Source organism: Nilaparvata lugens, unplaced genomic scaffold (genome assembly GCF_014356525.2).
Source record: "Nilaparvata lugens isolate BPH unplaced genomic scaffold, ASM1435652v1 scaffold3831, whole genome shotgun sequence".
Classification (NCBI taxonomy): Eukaryota; Metazoa; Arthropoda; class Insecta; order Hemiptera; family Delphacidae; genus Nilaparvata; species Nilaparvata lugens.
In genome coordinates this window covers 21,488-32,187 of record NW_024090476.1, presented here as the reverse complement: position 1 = coordinate 32,187, position 10,700 = coordinate 21,488, and the positions used below count along the sequence as shown (strand labels likewise).

At 30.3% G+C, this 10,700-nt stretch overlaps 1 long non-coding RNA gene across 1 annotated transcript in view; it reads right to left on the bottom strand.

Annotated features, from left to right (window-relative positions):
* Nucleotides 1–1,035: 1,035 nt before the first annotated feature.
* Nucleotides 1,036–10,700, bottom strand: part of LOC120355640 — a 30,285-nt gene continuing 20,620 nt past the window's right edge. Inside the window, exon 2 of the long non-coding RNA XR_005573695.1 lies at nt 1,036–1,350. This is a non-coding gene — a long non-coding RNA (uncharacterized LOC120355640). The remainder of the gene's footprint in view (nt 1,351–10,700) is intronic.

The window sequence follows — 10,700 nt, the reverse complement described above, 5'->3', positions numbered from 1 at the left end:
AAAACTAGAAACTAAACTATAGTTTACAACAATTGGCCTCCCAACACCCCTATAGCCAACCCTTACCACCTAGAATTACCATATTTGCTAGTGTATGACACGCACCTATTTAAAAAAAACTGTTTACTTTTCAAAAAATACAAAGCGAAATTCGTTGGTTGGCGTCATACGCGTAATTTTCCAAATAAGACAGAATGCCGGTATTTAAAGTTTGACAAAAAATTCACGATGATCAGTCAACGATAATCAACAAGTCAGCTTTTCCTAATGTGTTTGTTAAATGTATACCAAGTTCAAAATACAGCATTATACGTTTTTCAAACATCAATTGAATAAAATTTACACTAGGAAAAGAGATTTCTCCATATTAAAATGGAATAAAAACGATATTGCCAGTTGCACATAATTTATTTGAGCCAAACTTAAGTTTCAATGCACTAAGGAGGTATAATCTTAAGATGAAGAAACACCACTAAAGAAGATGCCTTAGTGTATTGAAACTTAAGTTTGGCTCGAATAAATTATGTGCAACTGACAGTATCTTTTATATTTCAACTTAATTAAATGAATATTTTGTAGATCAATAATCATTATATACGTTGTTTCAAATAAAAGCTTTGATAATATCTTTAGTGTATTTTTTCATAAAAATGTACTCTAGTTTTTTGGGGTGCGCATCGTACGCGAGCAAATACAGTAGACTACTTACAATAGACAATGTATTTTTTAAATTTATTCACTTACAAACTAACTAGAGCTAAATTCACAAGAGTAGGATTGGATGAATTTAATAACAGACAAGACTTTATATGAATTTTCAACTGTGACTTCTGCTAGAATATGTATTTAAATACAATTTTTGAAATATATATTCATTTGGATTGAATAGGATAATCATAATAGCCGATCAATTTCATTCTTGAAATTATTAATCAACAGTAGACAAATGAGAATGAAACAATAATATTGAGGTAAAGTTCACCCAGCATAAGCTGAGCTATGGCTGGACTAATGTATGGAATAAGAAATTTAATTACAGACAAGAATTTGTATAATTTTTTAACTGTGACTTCTGCAAAAATATATTATCAATATAATTTTTAAAATTTAGGTATAATTATTTCAATTTAATATGAAAATCATAATAGCCATTTAATCATGGATACTCATTTATTTATGCTCAATAGACCAGCCAGGGCTCAGCTTTTAGTGGGTGATGAAATTACAATAAATTCCCAAACTTACAAACTAAAAACTAAACTATAAGTTTACAACAATTGGCCTCCCAACACCCCTATAGCCAACCCTTACCACCTCAAATTACCATATTTGCTAGTGTATGACACGCACCTATTTAAAAAAAAACTTTTTACTTTTCAAAAAATACAAAGCGAAATTCGTTTTGTTTCCAAATTGAGACAGTTTGCCAAGTTTTGCCAGTTTTCCAAATTGAGGCAGAATGCCGGTATGTAGAGTTTGACAAAAATGTTCACGATGATCAATCAACGATAATCAACAAGTCAGCTTTTCCTAATGTGTTTGTTAAATGTATACCAAGTTCAAAATACAGTATTTTACGTTTTTCAAACATCAATTGAAAAAAATTCACACTATGAAAAGAGATTGTGACATTTCTCCATATTAAAGTGGAATAAAAACGATATTGTCAGTTGCACATAATTTATTTGAGCCAAACTTAAGTTTCAATGCACTAAGGAGGCATCATCTTAGATGAAAAAAGACCACTAAAGATGATGCCTTAGTGCTTTGAAACTCAAGTTTGGCTCAAATAAATTATGTGCAACTGTCAGTATCTATTATATTACAACTTATTTGAATGAATATTTTGTAGATCAATAATCATTATATACGTTGTTTCAAATAAAAGCTTTGATAATATCTTTAGTGTATTTTTCATAAAAATGTACTCTAGTTTTTGGGATGCGCATCATACGCAAGCAAATACAGTAGACTACTTACAATGGACAAAGTATTTTTTAAATTTATTCACTTACAAACTACTAGAGCTAAATTCACAATAGTTGGATTGGAGAAATTTAATAACAGACAAGACTTTATATGATTTTTCAACTGTGACTTCTGCTAGAATATGTATTTAAATACAATTTTTGAAATATATATTCATTTGGGTTGAATATGATAATCATAACAGCCGATCAATTTCATTCTTGAAATTATTATTCAACAGTAGACAAATGAGAAAAAACAATAATATTGAGGTAAAGTTCACCCAGCATAAGCTGAGCTATGGCTAGACTAATGTATGTAATAAGTAATAATGTTTTTCAATTCATAAGGGAGTGATTAATATAAAAAGGATTGATGTAATAAGTAAAGCCCAACACACACACATTAATTTTTGTTTGTACGATATTTTGCTATCCTTATGAATTCTATCAGATTAAACGGAGCTTGACAGACATCATCTGTTTGAAATCATCTGTTAATCTAATAGAATTTATAAGGACAGAAAAATACTGTACGAGCAAAAAATGATGTGTGTCTGCGGGGCTTAAGGTTTTTGGCTTGACAATTAAAATAAATATAATGGTTTATAATTTTGATAACATAGCTGGGCTATGGGTTAGAAAAATATTAAGAATTTGGAATTAATACTCTTTTCATTGAACTATCAACTAATTAAATATAAGTATTATTATAGAAATAGTAAATCTTTGGATTGTCGATTTAAAACAAGAATTGTATCCATATTTTTAAAATGAATTATAAAATAATCAAAATCAGAGGGATTATTGAGGTTGGCAAGAAAATATAATTGATATAGATACTGCTCTATTGAGTATTCTCAATAAGTTAGCCAGAGCTCAGCTTGTAGCTGATGAAAAATTACAGTAAATTATCTTACAAACTAAAACCTAAACTAAGCTTACAATAGTTGGCATCTTCAACTCCCATTATAGGCAACCCTAACTACATAAAATCACTTACAATAGGTAAAAGTCTTATTTAAAAAAAAATTACTTCCAAACTAAAAAAAAAGAAAGTTTAAAATAGTTGGATTGGAAGAAAATTGCAAACAGGCAACAATTCAGATAAATTTTCAACTGAGGTTTCTTTGAAAATATTTTTTTTTTGGTGAAAGTTACTGGATTTGGAAGTTGAGCCTATGGAAAATTTTTAAAAATTGTAAAATTATTTGAAACATAAATCGAACAAAAAGATAAGTATACTAGACTTGACAGTCCTGGACCTTTTCATTAATATGTTGAGAAAGTTGAAAACCTGGAATCTGGAATTACAATAATAGATATTAAATTTGGTTTGAGTTTTGTGAACTCAATTACAAATAGCATTATATGTGGTACTTAAAACAATAATAATTATTTTGAAAAGAGAAATATTATGATACATGGAAGTTAAAGTGTATCAACTAGCCTTGGGGTTCCAAGCCTTCACGAAAGTAGAGACATTTAAATATAAATGGAAGAGATAAAACTTGAATAATAACTTAAATGAGAATTGAATGGAACAATAAAACTTGAATAATAACTTAATGAGAATTGAATGGAACAAAAAAACTTGAATAATAATTTAAATGAGAATTGAATGGAACAATAAAACTTGAATAATGATTTAAATGAGAATTGAATGGAACAATAAAACTTGAATGATAATTTAAATGAGAATTGAATGGAACAAAAAAACTTGAATAATAATTTAAAAGAGAATTGAATGGAACAATAAAACTTGAATAATAACTTAAATGAAATTGAATGGAACAATAAAACTTGAATAATAACTTAAATGAGAATTGAATGGAACAATAAAACTTGAATAATAATTTAAATGAGAATTGAATGGACAATAAAACTTGAATAATAATTTAAATGAGAATTGAATGGAACATAAAACTTGAATAATAACTTAAATGAGAATTTGTGCCGGGCACTGTCTTTAATTCAGGCCTTTTCCCAAGTTATAATAGTAAATTTAATACGCAATAGACTAGAGCCATTATTGTAAGTGAGTTAGCGAAATAAATTATTTTCTCTCTCTAATATGAACGGCCATGACTTCGAGTTTCCCATGATAGATATTTAAAAATTGTGGCTCCGAGTCGTCGAGGAATGTAGATTATTGGAATTATCTCTAAAACTTAGCCTTCTTGTCGCGACATAAAATGCGATAAGTTGGAAAACAGCAAGCATTGAAATTATAACAAACTACCTATTTTGCAGTTACTATTTGGTCCAAAGGCTGTAGAAGCCACGCGACGATTGGTCAAATTGATTCCATTCGCCCAATAGGAGACCTGTTTCTAAATACAGTAGTGGGGATTCCCCAGCCGCGCAAGACCAGATTACGTTTCGGAGGACACTTTGCTAGGAGCACTACGAGAGTAAAGATGTAGTCACTATGTTTCCCCCTTTTTGGGCAGGTTTATAAGTTGAATTCAGTAGTTAATGTAGGAGCTAGTTTTATTGTTTATTAATGTCTAAATTTTACTAGTAGTGCCATGTCCTGAAAGGTTTAATTGTGTTTCTTCACCATGTACGAATAATTGTTTCTTCAAATAACCGCTAAGGTACGTAAAATAAGGTTAAAATATAATTTAGGGAGTTTTATTGATTGAAACTTCCATAAGAGTATTGAATTAATTAAGCCTGTTATTTTTCAAGTTAATAATATTGATTGAGAATAATCCTTTTGATTTTATTAGTGATGGAAGATAATTATAAATTTTTTTCTACAGAAGTATAGAAAGTTTTCAGTTACGTTACATTTGAGTTATTGTTTCTGGAGATATATTATCGTAGAGTATTGCTGAAAGTCAGGAAGATAGCATTTAAATTGGAATGAAATTTTTAAGATTATGTTCATATTGAGTTTATGACATTTTATAATTTATATTTTTCAGACTCTGTTTTCTTATGTCATTAAGGCTTTCGAATGATTTAGTAAATTTTTTATGATAGAAATCTTAATAGACGAAGAAGAAAGTTTTTCTTTTCCAGGAAATTAATGTTAATGAATGTTCATTTTTAATTAAGGTTCTGAGCAGTTTTGGGCGAATGCCCGTTATTTACACTTGGATTGCGTCCTAAAGTTCATAAATAATAAATAAAATAAATGTTGGCTAGCGCACAAGTTTCCAACAATACTAGCCGAGCTACTATATGAAAAATTGTATTTGATTTCGCAATCCAAACGACAAATATCATATAAGTTAACATCATAATTAATGAAGTATTCATTTTCTAAACGCATTATATTAATTTATTACGGATGTTTTCATAAAGGTTACATTGTATTCAATGACACTCTGGCAAGTTAATTTGTTTTAAATCTGTTAAATTTTGAGAATGAAATCAGAACGTCAAGATAAAATCTAAATTAAATAACAGAATAAACTCCTGTTTTAGCTTTTGATGAATTGTAGGAAGAGTTAGAAATTAATGCTGTAATACATTTATTTACAGCGGTTCATGTGTGTCCCCAAACCAACTTCTTGTACTACCACCCCTTTGGTTCCGCAACTTTATGTAAAACCGCTTCAAGACACCCGTTCAGACGACAGGTCTAGGGACGTAAGAGGACGTCGCCGTCAAGCCAAATTCAACCGGTAAAAGCTCACCGCCAAAAACAAGGTACTGTAACCCCGACGATAAAGCAACGTACAAACCAACGAAAGTGCAGTGTAGTGAAACAAAGGTTCATTCGAGAATGTCAATAAAAAGTGGGGATTCAAAATTATTATGAAATGGGTTATATGGGTTACTATCGACGAAATTTGGGTTCAACGGGTTTTTTTCTTTCTTGAGTAATTTCATGTTGAAATTGATTGGTTATTTTATGACTGATCTTGTTTGGTTTTGTGACGTATTGCTATCTAAACGGGGATAGTAATGCGCCCCCGAATCAGATGAAGAATGTCAACAAAGTAACATGATATTGTTGTTTCTGTTGTTAGATTTTAGCTGCCAATGTTTATTGAAACTGTTTGTATTTTTCTATTATTTCAAATTGTAGTGTTATTCTATAGTATAAACCTATTAAATCAGGCATGGCAAGATTAATTGAAGTTTTCTTGACTCTAGCCCGTTCACCTGCATGAATTAGGTATAGACTCAGGTATTTTCTAGATGTGCCGGCCTATTTCTAAATTCTAAATTTTATTCAAAATTATCTTCTCTAGGCACAAATTGAATGGAACAATAAAACTTGAATAATAATTTAAATGAGAATTGAATGGAACAATAAAACTTAAATAATAACTTAAATGAGAATTGAATGGAACAATAAAACTTGAATAATAACTTAAATGAGAATTGAATGGAACAATAAAACTTGAATAATAATTTAAATGAGAATTGAATGGAACAATAAAGATTGTCGTTCTTAATATTTTTATACAAATGTTGATAAATATGATGAATTTTAATATATATGAAAAATTACTGAAGGTAAAAAACTAAAATACCGTAGCTGTTTTATAAAGAACATTCAAAGGCTTATTACAACCTTTATCCAGCTATTAATTACAAGTTGGCTGGAGGTCTATAGAATTGTGTTGTCAACCCTTTTTACTGGAAATAAACCTATAGTTCTACTTGAAGAAGGTTATCTGTCAGAACTAAGAGGAAAGAGTTTAATGCAATAATTGCATGCTGTGAATTGGAAAAATGTCATTAGGGGAATGGTTCAAATCTTTGAATGATGTAACTTCAAACAAATTTATGAGAGAGATAGAACATGCTGTTGTCTAGAGAAATGTGATAATATTTCAAATAATAACAAATTAATAATTAAAATTGTATTTTGATTCTTATAATTTTGTTATGAAGTATTCATGCTTTTTCTAATCATGACTTATCAAAGAAATGGATTAATTGAAGTGGGAAAATAGATGATACTTTAAAATTCTTGTTCAATGAGAATTGAAAGAGACCCGAAATTAGTAGCGCAGTACTAACACTTGTAGTAGGTTAATGTGCACATCTACATCTTCCTAAGTTAGCACCTTTTTCTCTATTACCTTGTTAGCCACAGTTAACATAAATATTTGATGTATGTTAAATTGCATGACAAACCATCTTCTAAAGAGACTCAAAATGAATGGTTTAGTATTAACAGCTGTAGTGAAGTTCTAAATCTTTCTAAGTTGACACACTTTTCCTTCATTACCTTGTTTGCCACAGTTAATATCAATAGTTAATATTTGATGTATGTTAAATTGCATGACAAACCATCTTCTATGAAAATTAAAAGAGACTCAAAATGAATGGTTTAGTATTAACAGCTGTAGTGGGTTCTAAATCTTCCTAAGTTGACACACTTTTCCTCCATTACCTTGTTAATATCAATCGTTAATGTATGTCACCCTTCCGGCAGTCGCGCTGTTGTCAAAAGTACAACAGTGTCAGTTTTTTTACTGCACAAAACTATTGGATAGGGTGGTGTCAGTGAATGAGTCACCTATGCATTCCAAAACTTTCCCCCCATCACTTCACTGAGTTGCAGTATCAACCGAGCAATGGTTCAGTCTTTAGGTGCCATTTAGTTGTGACAGTGCATAAGTCGCACTGTGCATAAGATAGGGAAAGACTGTGTACGGGGACTGTAAACAAACCAATAACACAGATTGAATGAAAAAGGAAAAAGAATAAGAAATTGTCAAAAACCGCAGATTTATTGATACTTAGAAAGACAGGTTCCGGTTATTAAACCATTGTCAATCTCTGATAAACCGTGTTTATCAGAGATTGACAATGGTGTAATAACCGAAACCGGTCTTTCTAAGTATCAATAAATCTTTGGTTTTTGACAAATTCTTAGTCTTTTTCATTCAATATGAATAATAACCACAATATCAACTTCTCAACTACACAAAAAGTGATAATAACACAGAATTGATGGGTTTGCTTGATGTACCTTATTGGGCTATGATTTTTTTTTTATTTATTTACAATGCAAATGACACTAATGTAATAACATTGGCAGATAAAATAATAAGGTAGTCCTTGTGCTATTTTTCTTCCAAATTTATTTGTGACAAAGTCCGAAATAAGGTTAGAATTTCACGTGTACAATTTCGATAAAATTTCAGTCCAAAACAAAACCTATAATTTTGAATTTAGATGGCTTGAATTATTAAATTAATTAGAAATATTACACTCAATTACCACTTGTAACGAATAATATTGAGTTATTTAAGAAAATTTGGAACTATTCAAGCAATGAAATGGTAGTCATCCAAATGTTTATAGGCGTAAAATAATCCAAGAAGATGGAATAAGTAATTATACAATTAATATGTTTTGACAGTAAACAGAGTGCATAACACTTGGAAAATTGGATGTTGTACAAAATACAACACGCGACTGCTCGTGTGATTGAGTAGGGCGCGACTACCGGGAGGTTAAATTGTATGATAGACCCTCCTATGAAAATTAGAACATACTCAAAATTAGTAGTTTTAGGTCTACTAACAAATGTAGTGGGTAAATGTGAACATCTACATCTTCCTAAGTTAGCATCATTTTTCTCTTCATTATCTTGTGAGCACACAGTTAATATCTATAGTTGATGTATGTTAAATTGTATTATAAACCCTCACTATCCCACTTATTATTATTATACTAGTAGTTCTGTGAACACAAGACCTCACGCCCTATTCTTATCCACAAGTACCTGATTGAAACTGTAGACCTTATGGGAATACAGCAATAGACTAGCTTCTCCACACATCTGTGTAATCACTTGTCAGCTGATTTATGATGAATAATTCTATAGTCTGATTTTTACTCTAATATTGGCGTATGAAGGCTGCTCCTTTTTCCTTTTAAATCATCCTTTAAGTGCAAAATTTCCAAAAACCTTGTATAATATACGTATATTATACGTCGACGGGCAATTAAAAAAGGAACATACCTGTCAAATTTCATGAAAATCTATTACCGCGTTTCGCCGTAAATGCGCAACATATAACATTAAGAGAAATGCCAAACCGTCGACTTGAATCTTAGACCTCACTTCGCTCGGTCAATTATTATTATTATTATTATCATTATTATTGTGACATCTCCCCAATCCCCGCCACTAACATTAAATCACTATTCACAAACTGGGATTCTAATTCAAAAAATTCTATTGTTCCACGCTTTTGAATCCAAAATAAGTCTGGCAACACTTGATAGCTATAACTTCACTCTATAAGCTATATGATTCACTCACAAATCTGAGAGGAAACACTTTAAAGCTGCATTTACACCGGTTTTTAAAATTTTTGTTATCTACTGATGTTAATTACAAAAGTTTATAACATCATGTTGAATTGCGTTCACACCGGAGTGATAACATGAATATTATTGATAAAAAGTTGTCAACTTGACTGAATCGACAAAAAATTCTCTTGAAAAAAGTTGATAACTCGTGTTTTCAACAGAAAATTCCTTGTTATTAACAAGATTTATGTTATCCATCGAGAGTCGGTAACTTTTGTTAATAACAGGTTACTATCTTCCACGCAACCCCCTCGCCCAGCATCCCTACCCTACAACTACAGCTGTTCCCTAATAACTACAGCTGCAGACAAAACACGTGACAAAGTTATTAACTTTTGTTGATAAAACTAGCAGCCAAAAGAAAATGTTATTAACTTATGTTGAAAACTTTTGTTTTGAACTCTGGTGTAAACGCATTATAATTTATTTACATTTAGTATAGCACCTGAAACCGTAAATATCGAAAAGTGAAACAAAAAAAACCACAGCCTCGATTTTAATCTTTAATAGCTCAAATTGTTCGTTAGGATGTGTAGAAAAAACGCTATAAGTTTTCAGGGCGGGGAAAATTGAATTTAACCCTTTAAGGGTTGAAAAAGGGGTAAAAATGGGTAAAATAAAAAAAAGTTATAAAATTTCGAAAAAAATGCGAAAATAATTAATTAAAGGCCCAAATTTTTTTGAAATATTAAAAATTAGTTAAATACCAATGTGAGATACAAAATGAGCCCAACGTAAGGGTTAAAAAGGGCACATTTATGGGCAACATTTGGTAACTTTCGTTATATTTCAATAAAATTTTTACTGCGTGTGTTTAAAAGGGCAGCGATTTGAAAAATGAATTAAAATGTTTGAAACTTATATATTCCATCATCCAAAACCCAAAGGGCAGCCCTTAAGGGCAAAATGTGTATGTAGCGTTAAATTATCATAAAAATTTATTTGAATATTGTTTTAATGGGAAGCAACTTGAAGAATTAGAACAAAAATTTTATAAATTCAATTTTCCCTGCAATTTTATGGGTCAAAGGGCAACCCTTAAGGGCAAAAGTGCTAAATTGCATTCGATTTTTTTTTTTTTTAAAGGGTACCGATATAAAAAATAATTTGAAACAATAATTAATGAAACCAAAGTACACTTTATTAATGAATAAAATATTTTTACAATTTTTTTAAATTGTTTAAAAAGTTACATTATTTAAAATATTCAAACAGTATTATCGTCTCCCATAGTAGTTGCTAATTGTTGTTCTAGAATGTCAGCGTTGTTGAGTAAATTACCGCGTTTGAAATTTTTTTGTACCCTACTGCGCAAGTATCCAACAACAATAGAAATCCAGACTCCTCTCTAGCGAACACGTTCTATGATCGGCATCATAGCAGGGCGCCGAAGATAAAATACTTGTTTTTTTATAACGAAAGAGAAGTAAAAAC